Source organism: Mixophyes fleayi, chromosome 6 (assembly GCF_038048845.1).
Source record: "Mixophyes fleayi isolate aMixFle1 chromosome 6, aMixFle1.hap1, whole genome shotgun sequence".
NCBI lineage: Eukaryota > Metazoa > Chordata > Amphibia > Anura > Limnodynastidae > Mixophyes > Mixophyes fleayi.
This window is the reverse complement of record NC_134407.1, coordinates 125,852,443-125,872,719: the sequence shown is the minus strand read 5'-3', so window position 1 is coordinate 125,872,719 and position 20,277 is coordinate 125,852,443. Positions and strand designations below refer to the sequence as shown.

General features: G+C 43.4%; 1 long non-coding RNA gene across 1 annotated transcript in view; it reads right to left on the bottom strand.

The window, feature by feature from the left end:
• LOC142161568 (uncharacterized) overlaps positions 1–2,705 on the bottom strand; it is a 49,728-nt gene extending 47,023 nt beyond the window's left edge. Inside the window, exon 1 of the long non-coding RNA XR_012693431.1 lies at positions 2,574–2,705. This is a non-coding gene — a long non-coding RNA (uncharacterized LOC142161568). The remainder of the gene's footprint in view (positions 1–2,573) is intronic.
• Between the last annotated feature and the right edge of the window lie 17,572 nt (positions 2,706–20,277).

Here is a 20,277-nt window from a genome sequence, read left to right as displayed (position 1 = left end):
TCCTAGCATATAGCTTTCCCTAATTAACACCTTACACCTAGTGGTAACTTTGTTTTTACCCTGCCTAATTAGACAGTCTCCTCTAAATAGAAAATACAGGATCAAAAGTCATGCATGGCTGTGATTTACATATGTTAAATTAGCTTCCTGACAGAACGTCTCCTGAACCTAATTACCTCCCAGTGACTGACTGAACAAATGTTTTCACAAGAAGGGGAAGTCTTGTACCTTCCCATTTATCAGTTTAATATTTGGGCACTGACATTAAATATTTTTTTATGCCCTCATCCAGACATTGGGCTATTGAAAATATTTGCAACCCCAGTAGTCCAGTGAACAGCACTTACCTGGATACCTGGTAGGTAACACCCTGTTTTTATTTTATTATTATTTTTATTATTATTATTATGATTGATTTGCAAGGTGCTATGCAGTGCTGGACTGGGGGAATAACAGGACAAACATAAAGCAGGGACAAACAAGGTAGAAAGCAAGAAATGCAGACATGACAAAAAAGGGTAATGAGGACCTGCTCATGAGAGAGCTTACATCCATGGTAGTAAGTCCGTTGGTGGTATTAGAAGAAGGGCTCCGAAGAAGAGGAAAGCCAGCTGGAGTCAGTGTGGTAAAGAGAAAGACGGCAGAAACTGGCAGGTCAAGAAAGAAGATACCAGAGGCCAGTGAGAAGCCACCGGAGGCAGTGGCCTACAAGCTTATGACAGTAGGAGGGGGGAGCTGGAACAATAAAAAAAACCAGAAAAAAAATACTCACGTGACCGCGCCGCCGCGTCCCTCCTCTCCTCTTCTCCATTCACACTGACTGTCGGGCGTGACGTCATCAAGTCATGCCCGTCAGTCAGTGAGGAGCGCCGGACAAGACAAAGCTAGAAGAAAGTAGAGAAGACAGAAGAGAAGAAGAGAAAAAGAAAAAGTGGAGAGAAACAGAATAAATAAAAAAGGAGAGAAGCACAGAGTTAAAAAAAAAAAGGGGAGAGAAACAATAAATAAAAAAGTGGAGAGAAGCACAGAATAAATAAAAAAGGGGAGAGAAACATAATAAATAAAAAAGGGGAGAGAAGCACAGAGTTAAAAAAAAAAGGGGAGAGGCACATTTAATATTGGGGACTATTAATTTAAGATGGGGTGGTTTGGGGGCTATTGAATATGGGGGTGAGTTTAGGGAGAATGAGGTCTATTTATTAAATGTGACTATGAATTTATTAATGGCAGTGATGGTTGCGGGAAATAGGTATTGCTAGGCTGTTTGCAGGAAGGGAAATAGGTTTATTTCTTAAATGTGAATACTATTATTTTAATGTTGGGGCTGGAGGAAGGCCTAATTATTAATCGTGGGTGCTATTGATTTAACGCCGGGGCCGGCTGTAATTTTCTAAATGTAGCCATTTTTTTTCCCAAATAGGTCCTCCAACATTTCAGGATTCGGACAAGCCGCAACTAAAGAAAGCAGCAGTCAAAGGTGGTGAAAGTGAGAAGAACAGGTAGGAGAGAGCAGCACAGTGTGTGAAATGTTGTGATTCTAGTAGGGACAATGTTAATTTTTGGTGAGTGTTGTGCCCAATGTAAGGTGCAGGCCAAGACTGAACTCTTTGTGTACACACTGCATTCTTTCCATACTACACTGTGGTGCTAGATGTCTTAAAAGTCAGGATTGCTGGGACATATGTGACGCTCTGGTGAATTCTGGACCTAGCCACGCCCCAACGGCGCATTGCCACGCCCCTGAATGTATGACCACACCCCAAAAATTTTTGCACCGCCGGTAGGCTAGCCACGCCACATATTTTTTGGCGAAACTACACAGGGACTGATATGCATAAATAAAATGCTGGTGTTCCATACAGATGTACAACATGTTCATAATATTTAAACCATATATTGTAAGCTTGCGAGCAGGGCCTTCCATATATTGTAAGCTTGCGAGCAGGGCCTTCCATATATTGTAAGCTTGCGAGCAGGGCCTTCCATATATTGTAAGCTTGCGAGCAGGGCCTTCCATATATTGTAAGCTTGCAAGCAGGGTCTTCTCACCTCTGTCTGTTTTACCCAGTTTGTTTATTACTGTGTTTGCCCCCAATTGTAAAGCGCTATGGAATATGTTGGCGTGATATAAATAAATAAATGATGATGATAAAGAGTTAAAATAATAAGTAAATGCTCTGCAGAAAGGAACTGTGAGTTTCCAAATTTGCAGGATAATCCATTCAATACCTAATGAATTTACTTACAGTACCTGCTTAAAAGTGACCAGGTAGAGAAATAAAAGAAAGATGCCAGTGCTGGAATATTGCAAGGACAGCAGCACTGTCAGATGTGAGAGTACCACTGTTCTGCAGTAGAATCAGATCATAAACGTGTAACATGGTCTCATAACAAGAATAAAATCCTTAAATACTACCAAATAATGAGGATGAAATACAATTTTGGATGTTATGAGACATAGAAAGATGACGCAGTAGGCTGGCAAGCAGATTTACTCCACAAGGAAATTCTGTTGCCAATGATGATCTGATATTAGCTCAGTACTCTCTGAGTGTTCAGTTCAGGTCACTTACCATAGGAGTGCGTTAAACACTTCATTAGGGTGTGCACCCTGGAACACCAAGCGAAGGATACTCTGTGCCGCAGCTCGCTGCCGGAAGGGCATGTACAGCAACATCTAGGGGGAGGGTGCCTAATAGTGCCCCCAGTTCATATAACGCCAAACAATAGTGCCTTCAGTTCATATAACACCAAACACCAAACAATACTGCCCCCAAATCAATCGCATTACACCAAACAAGTGCCCCCGGAACATATTATGCCAACAATACTGCCCCCAGAAAATAATATGCCACACAGTAGTTTCCCCAGATAATATGCCACACAGTAGTGTTCCCAGATATTATGCCAAGTAGTGCACACCAGATAATAATATGCCACATAGTAGTGTCCCCAGATAATAATATGCCACACAGTAGTGTCCCCAGATAATATTATGCCAAGTAGTGCACCCCAGATAATAATATGCCACACAGTAGTGCCCACAGATAATAATATGCTACACAGTAGTGCCCCAGATAATAATATGCCACACAGTAATGCCCCAGATAATAATATGCCACACAGTAGTGCCCCAGATAATAATATGCCACACAGTAGTGCCCCAGATAATAATATGCGCCACAGTAGTGTCCCCAGATAATATTATGCCACACAGTAGTGCCCCAGATGATAATATGCCACACAGTAGTGCCCCAGAAAATAATATGCCAAGTAGTGCACCCCAGATAATATGCCACACAGTAGTGTCCCCAGATAATAATATGCCAAACAGTAGTGCCCCAGATAATAATATGCACCACAGTAGTGTCCCCAGATAATATTATGCCACACAGTAGTGCCCCAGATGATAATATGCCATACAGTAGTGCCCCAGAAAATAATATGCCAAGTAGTGCACCCCAGATAATAATATGCCACACAGTAGTGTCCCCAGATAATAATATGCCACATAGTAGTGCCCACAGATAATAATATGCCACACAGTAGTGTCCCCAGATAATATGCCACACAGTATTGCCCACAGATAATATGCCACACAGTAGTGCCCCAGATAATAATATACTACATAGTAGTGCCCCAGATAATAATATACCACATAGTAGTGCCCCAGATAATAATATGCCACATAGTAGTGCCTACAGATAATATACCACATAGTGGTGCCCCAGATGATAATATGCCACATAGTAGTGCCCACAGATAATAATATGCCACATAGTAGTGTCCCCAGATAATATTATGCCAAGTACTAAAAACTGCTCTGTAGTCCTATATGTGAGTCAACACACCTCTCACACTTATGTTGTCCATTCCTCATTGGTAATAGAAAAGCTGTCAGCAGCCTATCTGAGCTCCAGGATGTTGAGCTCCCTCCTGCTTGTGCTGACCCTGCAGCCCACCCTCAGTGAAAAGCAGCCTGGTGGTTTACTTCCATGACTGCTTCACGGTCGGCCGTCGGAGCGCCCCCTTGTGGTCGGAGTAAAAACAACATGCAAAAAAAACAGCAAATGAATGAAAATGAAAGTATAAGAGAGCCGCCGGGCCCCCTGGTGACCCCGGGCCCGGTACATAAGTACCCCCCGTACACCCTTGATGGCGGCTCTGCCTGCTGGCACTGAAAGTGGCTCCACCAGGTAAAGCCTTTGGCCATCAGTGAGTCAGACACTAAGCCCGTGGACATGAGTAACTTGGGCATTAGGCCCTTGTTTACCCAGGCATGGCATCTTCTTTTCCCAGGCCACGATCCTGCTAATGGCGGTACTAGGCCATGAATTTCTTTGGCCTTTTAACCCTTGTTTAGGCCAAGTCCTCATCAGATCACGCCACTGAACCACCCAGGGAGGTTCACCAGCCACCAGGAGCCTTGTTTATTTCAGGCCAAAATACAGAAGTGCTCCTGTGAGGATCGCACATCATAGTGGCTTCTTGGAAATCACCTAGGCAGTTTGTTGCAACGAAAACACAGTTAATTCCATAGATGGCAATACAGACATGCAGATATACAATCACCAGATGCATACAATTCTTTGCAGGCACAGCATACACACGTGACAGAAGCATAGCTCCTAGTCACCAATCCACAAACACAGCAATACACTTAAAACACAGGTTATATCCCCGTCAATATTTCCACAGTGGTGGAGATAATGGTTGGTGGACTAGGGACGGTAGCCAGCTTATAATAGGTAGGCCAGTGATAAAGCATAACCCTGAAGGTCCTCCTCCACATGGTGATTGGGGACTGTTAGCTCCCTGTGGAGAATATGCCTAGGAGTCTAATCCAGGCATACTGTCTGGATTATGTAACTAAGCTCCTATTAAAATAAATATGCACAGCATACAATAACATATAACAAACAAAAACACAAGAACAATAAATTAGAGATGAGCGCACTCGGATTTCTGAAATCTGAGCCCACCCGAACGTTGCGGATCCGAGCCGGATCCGAGACAGATCCGGGTATTCCCGCCAATTGCAAAACTGAAACCGAGGCTCTGAGTCATAATCCCGCTGTCGGATCTCGCGATACTCGGATCCTATAAATTCCCCGCTAGTCGCAGCCATCTTCACTCGGGCATTGATCAGGGTAGAGGGAGGGTGTGTTAGGTGGTCCTCTGTCCTGCTATATCTCGTGCTGTTCAGTTCTGTGCTGTGCTGTGCTGTGCTGTGCTCTGTGTTCTGCTCAGTCCAGTGGTGCTGTGTCCTGTGCTCTAACCTTCTGAGTTCAGTGGTGCTGCTGGGTCCTGTGCTGTGTCCTGTTCAGTCCAGTGGTGCTGTGTCCTGTGCTCTGTCCTTCTGAGTTCAGTGGTGCTGCTGGGTCCTGTGCTGTGTCCAGTTCAGTCCAGTGGTGCTGTGTCCTGTGCTCTGTCCTTCTAAGGGCATTGTTATTTCCCCATTATTCCCAAATTCTAAAAATTTTTAAAAAAAAGTTATAAAAAAAATAACAAAAAAAGTAATTATAAAAAAAATAAAATATCCCAAACAATCCTGCAGTATAAGTCCATTGGTACTGCTGTATTACAAAGTTCACTGATTCAGCAGTATAAGTCTAGTGGTACTGCTATATTACAAAGTTCACTCATTCTGCAGTATAAGTCCATTGGTACTGCAATATTACAAAGTTCACTCATTCTGCAGTATAAGTCTATTGGTACTGCAATATTACAAAGTTCACTCATTCTGCAGTATAAGTCCAGTGGTACTGCAATATTACAAAGTTCACTCATTCTGCAGTATAAGTCCAGTGGTACTGCAATATTACAAAGTTCACTCATTCTGCAGTATAAGTCCAGTGGTACTGCAATATTACAAAGTTCACTCATTCTGCAGTATAAGTCCATTGGTACTGCAATATTACAAAGTTCACTCATTCTGCAGTATAAGTCCATTGGTACTGCAATATTACAAAGTTCACTCATTCTGCAGTATAAGTCCATTGTTGTTACTGCCATGTTACAAATTTCACTGATTTTGCAGTATAAGTCCATTGGTACTGCTATATTACAAAGTTCACTCATTCTGCAGTATAAGTCCATTGGTACTGCAATATTAAAAAGTTCACTCATTCTGCAGTATAAGTCCAGTGGTACTGCAATATTACAAAGTTCACTCATTCTGCAGTATAAGTCCAGTGGTACTGCAATATTACAAAGTTCACTCATTCTGCAGTATAAGTCCAGTGGTACTGCAATATTACAAAGTTCACTCATTCTGCAGTATAAGTCCATTGGTACTGCAATATTACAAAGTTCACTCATTCTGCAGTATAAGTCCATTGGTACTGCAATATTACAAAGTTCACTCATTCTGCAGTATAAGTCCATTGTTGTTACTGCCATGTTACAAATTTCACTGATTTTGCAGTATAAGTCCATTGGTACTGCTATATTACAAAGTTCACTCATTCTGCAGTATAAGTCCATTGGTACTGCAATATTAAAAAGTTCACTCATTCTGCAGTATAAGTCCAGTGGTACTGCAATATTACAAAGTTCACTCATTCTGCAGTATAAGTCCATTGGTACTGCAATATTACAAAGTTCACTCATTCTGCAGTATAAGTCCATTGGTACTGCAATATTACAAAGTTCACTCATTCTGCAGTATAAGTCCAGTGGTACTGCAATATTACAAAGTTCACTCATTCTGCAGTATAAGTCCATTGTTGTTACTGCCATATTACAAATTTCACTGATTCTGCAGTATAAGTCCAGTGGTACTGCTGTATAACTCCAGTCCAGTGGTACTCTCCTGTGCCGCATATAATTGTTAAAGGCTTTGCCGAGTGTGTGTGGCTTCGGGGTACACTCTCTTGTGCTACATATAATGCAGAACAAAAATTTGGAGGATAAAGTAGGGAAAGATCAAGACCCACTTCCTCCTAATGCTGAAGCTGCTGCCACTAGTCATGACATAGACGATGAAATGCCATCAACGTCGTCTGGCAAGCCCAATGCCCAATCTCCTAGTACAGGGCATGTAAAATCCAAAAAGCCCAAGTTCAGTAAAAGTAGCAAAAAGAGAAACTTAAAATCATCTGAGGAGAAACGTAAAGTTGCTAATATGCCATTTACGACACGCAGTGGCAAGGAACGGATTAGGCCCTGGTCCGTGTTCATGACTAGTGGTTCAGCTTCACCCAAGGAACTAAGCCCTCCTCCTCCCCCCCCTACAAAAAATTTAAGAGAGTTATGCTGTCAGCAACAACACAGCAAACAACTCTGCCTTCTAAAGAGAAATTATCACAAATCCCCAAGGCGAGTCTAAGGGCGTTGGTGGTTGCGAAGCCTGACCTTCCCATCACTGTACGGGAAGAGGTGGCTCCTTCCACCATTTGCAGCACGCCCTCTGCATATGCTGGAAGGATCACCCACAGTCCAGTTACAGATTTGGCTAATGAAGGTGTGAATGTTGTACACCGGGAGGAGGATATTGATGTAGCTGGCGCTGAGGAGGATGTTGATGATTATGATGCAGACAGTTACCAAATTGCCTTTCTCAATTTCTATTTATATTCTAGAATAGTTTTCTATTTTACTCCTAGTGGAGAGGGGATCTGACGCAGACAGATACCAAACTGCCTTTGTCCATTTCTTTGTATATTTGAATTTCCAGTTCTACAGTCTATGCAGGCTGCTTTTTTTATATTCAACTACAAGTGTAGGGCGGGGGGGGGGGGGGGGTGTATAGATAGCCACCAAAGTAACGTGGTCTATTTAATTTTACTTTCTAGCTCCACAGTCTGTGCAGCCTGCTTTTTTTTTGTCTTCAAAGTATTTACAAGCCTTGCAATCTAAATTAACAAGAGGTAGTGACGTGCTAGAACTCCACCCTATATATGCTGCAGAGGATTGAGGAGCATCAAAAGGCCATTGAAGCCTACTGTCAGACGCCGCCCCCGCGCCTCCACGCTAAGCAGGGACGGACGTCTGACTCCCCCTGAGCGTCCCGTTGCTAGGCAACGGAGACGCATCTTCCGGCGGCGGTGTGCGCATGCGCACCCATCGCCATGACAATGGGACACGCTGCTAAGACTTCCTGTCCACTGCCCACCAATGAGGGTGAAGGTCTTACTATATATATCCTGCTCTGACATCACTAGGATGCCAGAGCAACTAGTTACCTAGCCTCCAGCGTTCCAGCCATCCTTAATGTATACATTCTATTGATTCCCGTTATTGACCCGGCTTCCTGACCTCGCCTTTGGATTCTCCCTGTGTCCTGCATTTATACTTCGGTTTGACCTCGGCCTGCTGACTATCCTCTGCCTCCTGATTTTGTACCTTACCTGCCCGCTTGGTTCTGACTCGGCCTGTACCTCTACGGATTTGCCCTTACCTCGCAAGTAGCTACCTGGGAGGGCCGCGACCTGCACGTCGTTCGCCGCGAAGTCCAAACTCCCTTGCGGGGGTCCCTGGTGAATACCGGCGGCGTGTTAGACTCCGCGCCTCCTTGCGTAGCTGAGCCAATACTTGCAGGTACTAAAGTCACCTCCGTGACAGTTTGCTCTGGCCATGTCGACCGAGTCGTCTAACGAACCTTCTGCACGTGACCTACTACTCCATTTGGCGCATAGAGTGGAGAAACAAGAAGCTGAGCAAGCACAGGTGCTTCATTGTGTTCAAGGAGTCGCCTCACGTCTCGAGGCCCTCCAGGCCTCCATGACCGCAGCTCAGAATGTTACCGTGACTACATCTGCGGCTGCAGCAACTTCCTCCTCTCCTGCCGTGGCATCCACTGCTGTTTTGAGACTTTCCCCGCCGGAGAAGTTTGACGGAGAGCCTAAGAGATGCAGGGGATTCCTGAACCAGTGTCTTATTCACTTTGAGTGTAATCCAGCATCGTTCCCCTCAGAACGTATCAAAGTGGCTTTCATCATCTCTCTATTATCCGGACAGGCACTCGCTTGGGGTGCCCTCTTGTGGGAGCGAAATGACGCACTGCTTTCTAACTCTTCTACCTTTATTGAGACCTTCCGTAAGGTCTTCGATGAGCCAGGTCGCGTATCCTCTGCTGCCTCCAGCCTCCTTAACCTCCGCCAAGGATCCATGACAGTCGGACAGTACGCCATTCAGTTCCGCACCTTGTCCTCTGAACTCAGCTGGAACAACGAAGCCCTAGTAGCGGCATTCTGGCAAGGCCTGTCTGATCGAGTTAAGGACGAGTTAACGTCTCGGGAGCTTCCTACTGATTTGGATCTATTAATCTTTTGGTTCTTCCTCGTTCTGTCAACACTGTCATTTTAGGATTACCTTGGCTCAAACTTCACTCCCCCCAATTTGATTGGAATCGTGCTATGGTTACCTCTTGGGGCCCACAATGTTTCAAGTCCTGCTTGTCTGGTCTAAAATCTGGCCACTCTACTCTTCCTTGTCGTCGGACATCTCCTCAGACTGAATTACCACCTGCATATAACTCCTACCGAGATGTGTTCTGCAAAGCTGCGGCCGAGGCCCTACCCCCTCATCGGGCCTGGGATTGCTCCATTGAACTTTTTCCTGATAAACCGCTTCCCAAGGGCAGAATTTACCCATTATCTCTTCCCGAGACTGCTGCCATGTCTACCTATATATCTGAAAATCTCCAGGGTGGATTTATCAGGAAGTCTACCTCTCCCGCAGGGGCGGGATTCTTCTTTGTCAAAAAGAAAGACGGGACTTTACGGCCTTGCATTGATTACCGGCGATTGAATGCCATCACTGTGAAAAACAGATACCCGTTGCCACTCATCTCGGAACTATTTGATAGGATCTCTGGTTCCAAGATCTTTACTAAATTAGATTTGAGAGGAGCATACAACCTCATCCGGATACGCTCTGGTGACGAGTGGAAGACTGCCTTTTGCACTAAAGAGGGTCACTTTGAATATCTTGTGATGCCCTTTGGATTGTGCAACGCCCCTGCTGTGTTTCAGTCTTTTATTAACGAGATTTTTCAAGACCTTCTCTATGTTTCTGTAGTAGCCTATCTTGACGATATTTTAATCTTCTCTCCAGATTTGGCCACCCATCGTGCTCATGTAGGAGAGGTTCTTTCTCGGTTAAGAACAAATAAGTTATACTGCAAACCTGAGAAGTGTGTTTTTGAGGTATCACAGATCCCCTTCCTGGGTTACATTGTATCTGGAGTCGGTCTGCAAATGGATCCTGTGAAATTATCTGCTATACTCGAATGGCCCAGACCGGTGGGACTAAAAGCAATTCAGAGATTTGTCGGATTCGCCAACTACTATCGACAGTTCATACCTCACTTTTCTTCCATCATTGCACCCATTACCCATCTGACCAGAAAAACAGCAAATCCCCAAGTTTGGTCTCCGGAAGCTATTACCGCTTTTGAACTCCTCAAAAAAGCCTTCTCTTCTGCTTCAGTGATTGCTCAACCTGATCAGAACAAACCATTTCTAGTCGAAGTTGATGCTTCCTCGGTTGGTGTCGGGGCAGTCTTGTCGCAAGAGACGAATTCTGGGAGACTAATACCCTGCGGGTTCTTCTCTAGGAGATTTTCCCCTTCTGAGTCTAATTACGGCATCGGGGATAAAGAGTTATTAGCTGTAAAGTCTGCACTCGAAGAATGGCGTCACCTCCTGGAGGGTGCTCTCCACCCGGTCACCGTACTTACCGATCACAAGAATCTCATCTACCTTTGGGAGGCTCGGTGCCTGAATCCCCGTCAAGCCAGATGGTCCTCGTCTTTTGCTCGGTTCAATCTCAAACTCACCTACCGTGCTGGTTCACTAAACTCCAAGGCTGATGCTCTGTCCAGTTCCTTCGACACCTCTGATACTCCTCACTCAGTAGAACCTCCACCGGTCTTAGAACCTTCTTGCATTGTGGCCGTCACTCGGACACCGCCTGTCGGTTGCTCCTTTCTGGAACCACACCTTCGCCTGAAGGCGCTCCGTTGGGCACATACTTCTAAGTTTGCTGGACATGCCGGATCAGAGAAGACTCTTTCATTACTCTCTCGGCAATACTGGTGGCCCACCATCCGTACTGACATCCGGGAGTTCGTAGCCTCATGCACTACTTGTGCTCAGAATAAAGTACCTAGACAACCTCCCGCTGGACTGTTACAACCTCTTCCAATTCCTGATCACCCTTGGTCTAGCATCTCAATGGATTTCATCACCGACTTACCACCCAGCAACGACTACAACACCATCTGGGTCACTGTGGACAGATTTTCTAAAATGGCCCACTTCGTTCCCCTAAAGTGCCTTCCAACTGCAACTAAACTAGCACAAATCTTTATTAAAGAGATCTTCCGCCTACACGGTTGTCCTCTGGAGATAATCTCGGACCGTGGCGTCCAGTTTGTTTCTCGCTTCTGGAGAGCCTTCTGCAAGGACTTAGGTATCAGTCTTAAATTCTCCTCTGGGTACCACCCACAAACCAACGGTCAGACGGAGCGAGTAAATCAAGATTTAGAATTATTTCTTCGTTGCTTTTCTTCACACAACCAATCCAATTGGAGTCTTCTGCTACCTTGGGCCGAATTTGCCCACAACAACCACAATCATTCTTCTGGTTATTCCCCATTCTTTACTGTATATGGGACCCATCCCATTCTTCCCTCGTTTTCTTTTCCACCCCCCACGGTCCCTGCCGCCCACGCTATGACTCAAGATATGGCTAAACTATGGGTTTCCACCAAACAGAATCTTCTCAAGTCTGGACGTCATTATAAATCCTCCGCTGATATTCATAGAAGAGTCGTACCAGCCCTCCAGGTTGGGGACAAAGTCTGGTTGTCCACTAGGAATTTGAGACTTCGGGTTCACTCCATGAAACTGGCACCCCGCTTCATTGGACCCTTCTCAGTTACTCAAATTATTAACCCAGTTACGGTTAGACTCCAACTTCCTCTGGCACTGAAGATCCATAACACCTTCCATATTTCCCTCCTTAAACCTCTGATACTCAACAAGTTTTCCCATGTCACCCCTGTTCCTCATGCTATTCCAACCACTATGGGGGACGAATATGAGGTTAGTCAAATCCTGGAGGAATGTAAATTTCGAGGACGTTTACAGTACCTGGTACATTGGAAAGGCTTTGGTCCAGAGGAGAGGTCTTGGGTTTTTAAAGAAGATTTGCATGCCCCAGGATTACTATCCGCCTTTCTTAAACGGCGCTCCTTACCAGATAGGTCTTCTGATTGTGAGGAGGGGGGTACTGTCAGACGCCGTCCCCGCGCCTCCACGCTAAGCAGGGACGGACGTCTGACTCTCCCTGAGCGTCCCGTTGCTAGGCAACAGAGACGCATCTTCCGGCGGTGGTGTGCGCATGCGCGCCCGTTGCCATGACAACGGGACACGCTGCTAAGACTTCCTGTCGACGGCCAGACAGCTGGCCGCCGAATCCCTGCCCACCAATGAGGGTGAAGGTCTTACTATATATATCCTGCTCTGACATCACTAGGATGCCAGAGCAACTAGTTACCTAGCCTCCAGCGTTCCAGCCATCCTTAGTGTATACATTCTATTGATTCCCGTTATTGACCCGGCTTCCTGACCTCGCCTTTGGATTCTCCCTGTGTCCTGCATTTATACTTCGGTTTGACCTCGGCCTGCTGACTATCCTCTGCCTCCTGATTTTGTACCTTACCTGCCCGTTTGGTTCTGACTCGGCCTGTACCTCTACGGATTTGCCCCTTACCTCGCAAGTAGCTACCTGGGAGGGCCGCGACCTGCACGTCGTTCGCCGCGAAGTCCAAACTCCCTTGCGGGGGTCCCTGGTGAATACCGGCGGCGTGTTAGACTCCGCGCCTCCTTGCGTAGCTGAGCCAATACTTGCAGGTACCAAAGTCACCTCCGTGACATCTACACAGCCACCTACGACATAGGAAAAGGAGTGGGGATGCGCCTGAGTCAAGCGCACTGGAGAATGATTTCCGTGTTGTGAAGGTTCTGCAGCCATTTGAACTTGCCACGCGAGAAGTCAGTTCCGACACTGCCAGCTTGAGTCAGGTGATTCCCTTGATCAGGCTTTTGCAGAAGCAGCTGGAGAAAGTGAGGGAGGAGATGGTACACCATTGCGATTCCACCAAGCATGTAGCTCTTGTGGATAAAGCCCTTCGTACGCTTTGCCAGGATCCGAGGGTGGTCAGTCTTTTAAAGTCAGAGGAATACATTCTGGCCACCGTTCTCGATCCTCGGTTTAAAGCGAATGTTGTGTCTCTGTTTCCGGCGGACACAAGTCTACAGCGGTGCAAAGACCTGCTGGTCAGGAGATTGTCCTCTGAAGAGGACCGTAACATGCCACCAGCTCCACCTTCATTTTCATCACTGTTTGTGCAGTTCCAAAAAAGAGGAACTGCCATTTCTATTGCTACCTTCTTTCTTTCTGTATTTCCTGTGTCCTGTGGTCTTTTCTGCTAAGGGCATTGTTATTTCCAAGTTATCCAAAAGTCCTAAAAAAACAAATTTAAATTTATAAAAAAAATTATAAAAAATTAATTTAAAAAAAAATAAAAAGAATTAATAAAAATTTTTTTTCCAAAAATAATTGGAAAAAAATATTACAAAATTTAAAAAAATCTAGCTTGTACTGCTATTTAAAAGTCTAACTACGATAATTCACTGTTGCTGTACCCAAAAATAATAGGTACTGCTATTAAAGTACAGTCCAGTGGTACTCTCCTGTGCCGCAGATAATTTGTAAAAGCTTTGCCGAGTGTGTGTAGTTATGTATCACAGGTTTTAAGAAGAGGCACAACACTGACAACCTGTTAGAGAAACTGAGGGAAATAATCTCTCTGTGGCTCACCCCACTTAGACTCTCCTGGGGATTCGAATAACTGCCATTTCTATTACTACCTTCTTTCTTTCTCTATTTAAAAAAAAATAAAAAAATAACTGCCACTTCTAGTACTACCTTCTTTCTTTCTATATTTTAAAAAAAAACAACTGTCATTTCTATTACTACGTTAATTGTTTGTGCAGTCACAAAAAAGAGGAACTGCGCCCTTAACTGCTATGTTGGTTTTAGACGTCCATCCGGTGTCCGCCATCTGTGCACTGGAATTCAGACCAGTTAAGGGTTTTATTATTATATTGTGGCCCCGGTACCAAATTGGGTACCGGGGCCACTCCACTACGCAGTCCAGATACTTGTTTGGTGGAATTCAGACCAGTTGAGGGATTTTTTATTATATTGTGGGGACCACTCCACTACGCAGTCCAGATACTTTTTTGGTGGAATTCAGACCAGTTGAGGGTTTTTTTATTATATTGTGGGGACCACTTCACTACGCAGTCCAGATACTTTTTTGGTGGAATTCAGACCAGTTGAGTGTTTTTTTATTATATTGTGGCACCGGTATCAAATTGGGTACCGGGGCCACTCCACTACGCAGTCCAGATACTTGTTTAGTGGAATTCAGACCAGTTGAGGTTTTTTTTATTATATTATGGGGACCACTCCACTACGCAGTCCAGATACTTTTTTGGTGGAATTCAGACCAGTTGAGGGTTTTTTTATTATATTGTGGGGACCACTCCACTACGCAGTCCAGATACTTTTTTGGTGGAATTCAGACCAGTTGAGGGTTTTTTTTATTATATTATGAGGACCACTCCACTACGCAGTCCAGATACTTTTTTGGTGGAATTCAGACCAGTTGAGGGATTTTTTATTATATTGTGGGGACCACTCCACTACGCAGTCCAGATACTTGTTTGGTGGAATTCAGACCAGTTGAGGGATTTTTTATTATATTGTGGGGACCACTCCACTACGCAGTCCAGATACTTGTTTGGTGGAATTCAGAACAATTGTTTTTTTTTATTATATTGTGGGGACCACTCCACTACGCAGTCCAGATACTTTTTTGGTGGAATTCTGACCAGTTGAGTTTTTTTTTTATTATATTGTGGGGACCACTCCACTACGCAGTCCAGATACTTTTTTGGTGGAATTCAGACCAGTTGAGTGTTTTTTTATATTGTGGGGACCACTCCACTACGCAGTCCAGATCCTTTTTTTGGTGGAATTGAGACCAGTTGAGGGTGATATATTGTGGCCCCGGTACCAAATTGGGTACCGGGACCACTCCACTATGCAGTCCAGAAAGCTACCTCGGTGAAACGTTTCGGACTAAAAACAATATTGTGAGGTGTGAGGGTGTTCAGAATAGACTGGAAATTAGTGGAAATGATTGTTATTGAATGTTATTGAGGTTAATAATAGCGTAGGAGTAAAAATAAGCCCAAAAACTTGATTTTGGAACTTTTTATGCTTTTTTCAAAATAAATCCGAATCCAGAACCTTAAATCCGAACCAAAACCTTTCGACAGGTGTTTTGCAAAACAAATCCGAACCCAAAACATCAAGCAAATCCGAACCCAAAACACAAAACACGAGACACCAAAAGTGGCCGGTGCACATTCCTACAATAAATGCGAATAAACTGTAAGGCAGCAAGACGGTGAAAGTTCATAGTATGTAGACAGGGCGATGGATCAGGATTTTCTCTCTGCTTTATTCACACTAGCACAAAAATTGCACTGTGTGGTTTTAAAGCTTCCATTTGGTCTTTTCCCCACCAAAATAACGGTTACCTGCTTTCCCCCCCATCCTTTCCTTGCTGCATCATTACCCACAGTGTTTCATTGTACTGTACAAGCCCATTACCAAGTTCTTTCCCTTTTCATCAAACTACCATTATATTTATAGGCCTAAGACAGGCCCCTATTAAAGGTAGGCTTTTGGTGTTTACTTGTTCTATCAACTGTCCTGCCTCTCAGATTTGCACTGTTTAGATGCTATTTTGATTCCACAAATGACATTTATTTGAACTGTATCTATTTTGTGTTTGTTTGTATTTTGCAGTTTTATATCTACTGTCTGATTTTGTGCATTGCATTGTGGTGGTGTTGTATTCCTGTATTGTCTTTGCTAGTGGAGAGTGAGGGAAGAGCTATGCACATGTATGCAACTGAGATTTCTGCATTTTTATGTACAAGTAGAAATGGCAGCTCCTTTGCTGGTTATAGCAATATGCTGGGGGATTTTCTCTGTATTTGTTCCTTCCAGAATAGCCCCACCCTTTCAAGCACCTGCTATGAACCTATAAATTAAATGAGCAACTTCCGCTTCTGTATTGTTAGAGCTATACACATAGTTGGATTTAATTTAGTGATGTTAAGATAAGTGCGCCATATATAGACTAATGCGGGTAACTTACACTATTCTAGTAGATAACCTAAGATTTTGAAGGAGGGCTGTTGTGTTTCACTCCTATGCTGGAGTCACCAGTCAAGACGGCAAACACCAATCAAGATAAATTTGCACAATATGTGGTATTTCTTATCATTGTGTTTTTCCTTCTAGGTTCAGCCCTCGCGTCCTGAGTAAGGTTTCAGTACCTCCCTCCAGCTACGTGTCTCCAACATACCCTATTGTGGTCATGCCTAATATTCACCTCAATCTCTTTCCAAAGAGTGCAAATCGTGGTGATCGCTGAGATGTTGCTGGTAAAGTCGGTAGTTTTTCATCGGTAGATTAGTCAAACCCAGGTAGTCCTCTCTACAGTAGCCTGCGTGTGTTGAAGGCAAGAGAAAAAGCCTACAGTGTGCCTACAGAAAGGGAGCAGGGAGAGGCTGAGCTTTGAATAGCTGTGCAATCACCGTGACCAGGAGAATGTGGTATATACTTGTGACTGTGACTACAGCAGCAGTCTAAGATGTGTGCAGGAGAAGTAAGGTGATGTGTGTTATAACTAGGAGTGTGCATTGGCCACTTTTGGTGTTTTGGGTTTTGGGTTCTGATTAGCTTGAGGTTTTGGGTTCTGATTTGTTTTGCCAAAACACCCCACAAAAGGTTTTGGTTCTGATTTTGGGTTTTGGGTTCTGATTTTTTTTAAAAAAGCATAAAAAGTGCTAAAATCCATATTTTTTTTTTTCACTCCTACACTATTATTAACCTCAATAACATTAATTTCCACTAATTTCCAGTCTATTCTGGACACCTCACACCTCACAATATTGTTTTTAGTCCAAAAGGTTGCACCGAGGTAGCTGGATGTCTAAGCTAAGCGACACAAGTGGGCGGCACAAACACGTGGCCCATCTAGGAGTGGCACTGCAGTGGCAGACAGGATGGCAGTTTGCAAGAGTGTGCTAGAGGTGCAAGATGGAATTGTCCTTGGGCCCTCCCACCCACCCTGATATTGTTGAAATAGGACATTCGCACTTTAACAAACCAATCAGGAACAGTGAACCTAGTTTAGTCTCTGGTACTAATATTTCTGGACTGTAGGAACAGTGAACGTAGTTTAATCTCTGGTACTAATATTTCTGGACTTCAGGAACAGTGAACCTAGTTTAATCTCTGGTACTAATATTTCTGGACTCCAGGAACAGTGAAGGTAGTAAAATATTGCAGTACTAATATTTCTGGACTGCAGGAACCAGGGCCATCTTAACAACATTATGGGCCCCCGGGCAAAGCAGTGCAGCGGGGCCCCTAGATATAGATATAAATATATAGATGTATACAGATACAGATATAGATATTTAGAGATAGAGATAGATAGATGTACTTGCTCAGTGACCCTTGAAGGTCTTTTTTTGCAGGTTTTTTTCTTTTGCAGGATTATTTATTCTCATTAAGAGCTGTGCCTATAGGGCCCCCTTGCCCGTGGGGCCGCCGGGCAGCTGCCCATCGTGCCCAATGGAAAAGATGGCCCTGGCAGGAATAGTGAATGTATTTATATATTGCAGTACTAATATTTCTTGACTGCAGGAACAGTGAACGTATTTATATATTGCGGTACTAATATTTCTTGACTGCAGGAACAGTGAATGTATTTATATATTGCGGTACTAATATTTCTTGACTGCAGGAACAGTGAACGTATTTATATATTGCAGTAGTAATATTTCTTGACTGCAGGAACAGTGAACGTATTTATATATTGCAGTAGTAATATTTCTTGACTGCAGGAACAGTGAACGTATTTATATATTGCAGTACTAATATTTCTTGACTGCAGGAACAGTGAACGTATTTATATATTGCAGTACTAAAATTTCTTGACTGCAGGAACAGTGAACGTATTTATATATTGCAGTAGAAATTTTTATATACTTTTTTTATAATTTTTTTATATATTTTTTAAATTATTTCTGTATACTTTTTTTATGATTTTTTTAAATTATTTTAGTATAATTTTTGTATAATTTTTTTTTTATTTTTTTATAACTTTTTAATAATTTTTAAATAATAATGGCCTTAGCAGAACAGAGCACAGGACACACACAGCACCACTGGATTCAGCAGGACAGAGCACAGGACACAGCACCACTGGACTCAGCAGGATAGAGCACTGGACAAAGCACCACTGGACTCAGCAGGACAGAGCACTGGACAAAGCACCACTGGCTTGATCAGCAGGACAGAGCACAGGACTAAGTAACCACTGGATTAAGCAGGACAGAGTGACAGGACACAGGACACAGGAGCACCAAACTACAACCTCCCTCTTCAATGATCTGAGCCCGACTGAAGATGGCGGCCGCAAGCGGGGAATTTATGCAATCCGAGTCTCGCGAGATCCGACGCGAGACTTGGACGTCATAGCCTCGTTTTCATTTATTTTGGCCGCCGGAAATACCCGAACAGTGCTCGGATCCCGCCGGATCCGTACTGTTCGGGTGGGCTCGGATTAGCGCAATCCGAGCCCGCTCATCTCTAGTTATAACCATATTCCTGTTGACCACTTTAGATCTGTGCTGGAGGAGAAAGGAGCAGTGCACATTTACTTTATTGTTTGCAACCCAAATATTGTGCTGGAGTGAACAAGGCATAATAGAGAGTTTATATTTTGTGAAAGAGGTGCCCTGGTGCCCAATTTATTGGGATAGCTATTATTTTTCACCACCATGCTACATCACCTATATCCACACCTTAAAGAGATACTGCTGCAAAATCGGCATGCGGTGTCCTCTGGTCACGTATACCCACAGCCAAGAGCTAGCAATGGCAGACGAAGAGTGCAGGTGAGGAAGTGCATTAATTATCCATGCAAAGCTACAAGGAGATACTTGTGGTTGTGCATGTATGTAGATTAATTTGTAGATTTATTTTGTCCATCGTGTATGTCGACAGATGGCTATTATTTAAATTTGCATAATTGCTAAAAAAACAATGTAATCTTTCTGGGATAGCAGTCCATTCTGTTTACTCTAAAGGCGAAATACATCATTGACCATAGATTTCAATGAGATGGTGCCCCTACTGGCCAAATTAAGTTGATAAGAGTGCAAATAATCTGTAGTGAGACGTATCTTTTGTCCTCTGTCAATTATTGGAGTCCACTAGTTTTATTTAGCAAGAAAAGGTCTGCAAAACATATCTGTTTCAGGATAAGTGATGTCTGGATACAGCACCCCCTTTGCACAATAATACAATATTTGTCAATATTTGTGGTAGAGCCCTATTAGTTGTTTGACATGTTTAATTGGCCCTTTTCTTATGAACAGAGTGCTGTAATTCCAGATTGTACATATTTTCTTTTTCCGTCAATAAAGAAAACCCATATTTTATTTGCACAGACCTGTCCGCCCAGGATTATTCTTACAATGATTTTTTTTTTCTAGAGAATGCTTAAAATAACTGGCATGTTGGGTAAATTGATGACATACTGGCCTAAGGTTGAAACAGCAGGGAGTATGCGGAGATGACAGGAATTCATAAATGTTTGTAAAAGGTTGTCACATTTTGCCAATACATCAGTTACATACATATCCATGTCTTACATACTTATAGGACAATCAAACTTCTTTTTAATGGTTGGAGGTGGGGAAGGGAGGTTACAGGTGCCAAATGTTGGAAAGACATATTTCTTTAAAATTGAGGCCTTAGCCATAAGAACAGAAAAGTTGTGACTTTTGTCATATAGAGACAACCTGTTCTTCCAGTGCTCAATAAGCTATAACCTACTTTTATGGCTAAATAAACAGAACTGTAAGCTCACAGAGGTGGTGATTGTAAAAAAAAGTTTTTTCGTAACGTGAAATTCACTAATGTTTTAAGAGTATTTTACTTTTAGATTGTATTTTTTTACAAAACAAAATCTGTCTTTAAAGGTGGGTATGGCTTAATATTTTTCAAAATAATTGTTCGTTTTTAAAGTGCCAAACTAAGCTAGAAAAAAATAAAATTTTAAGAGGTTCTTTAAGTAGTATACATGAATATGCACAGCGTTTT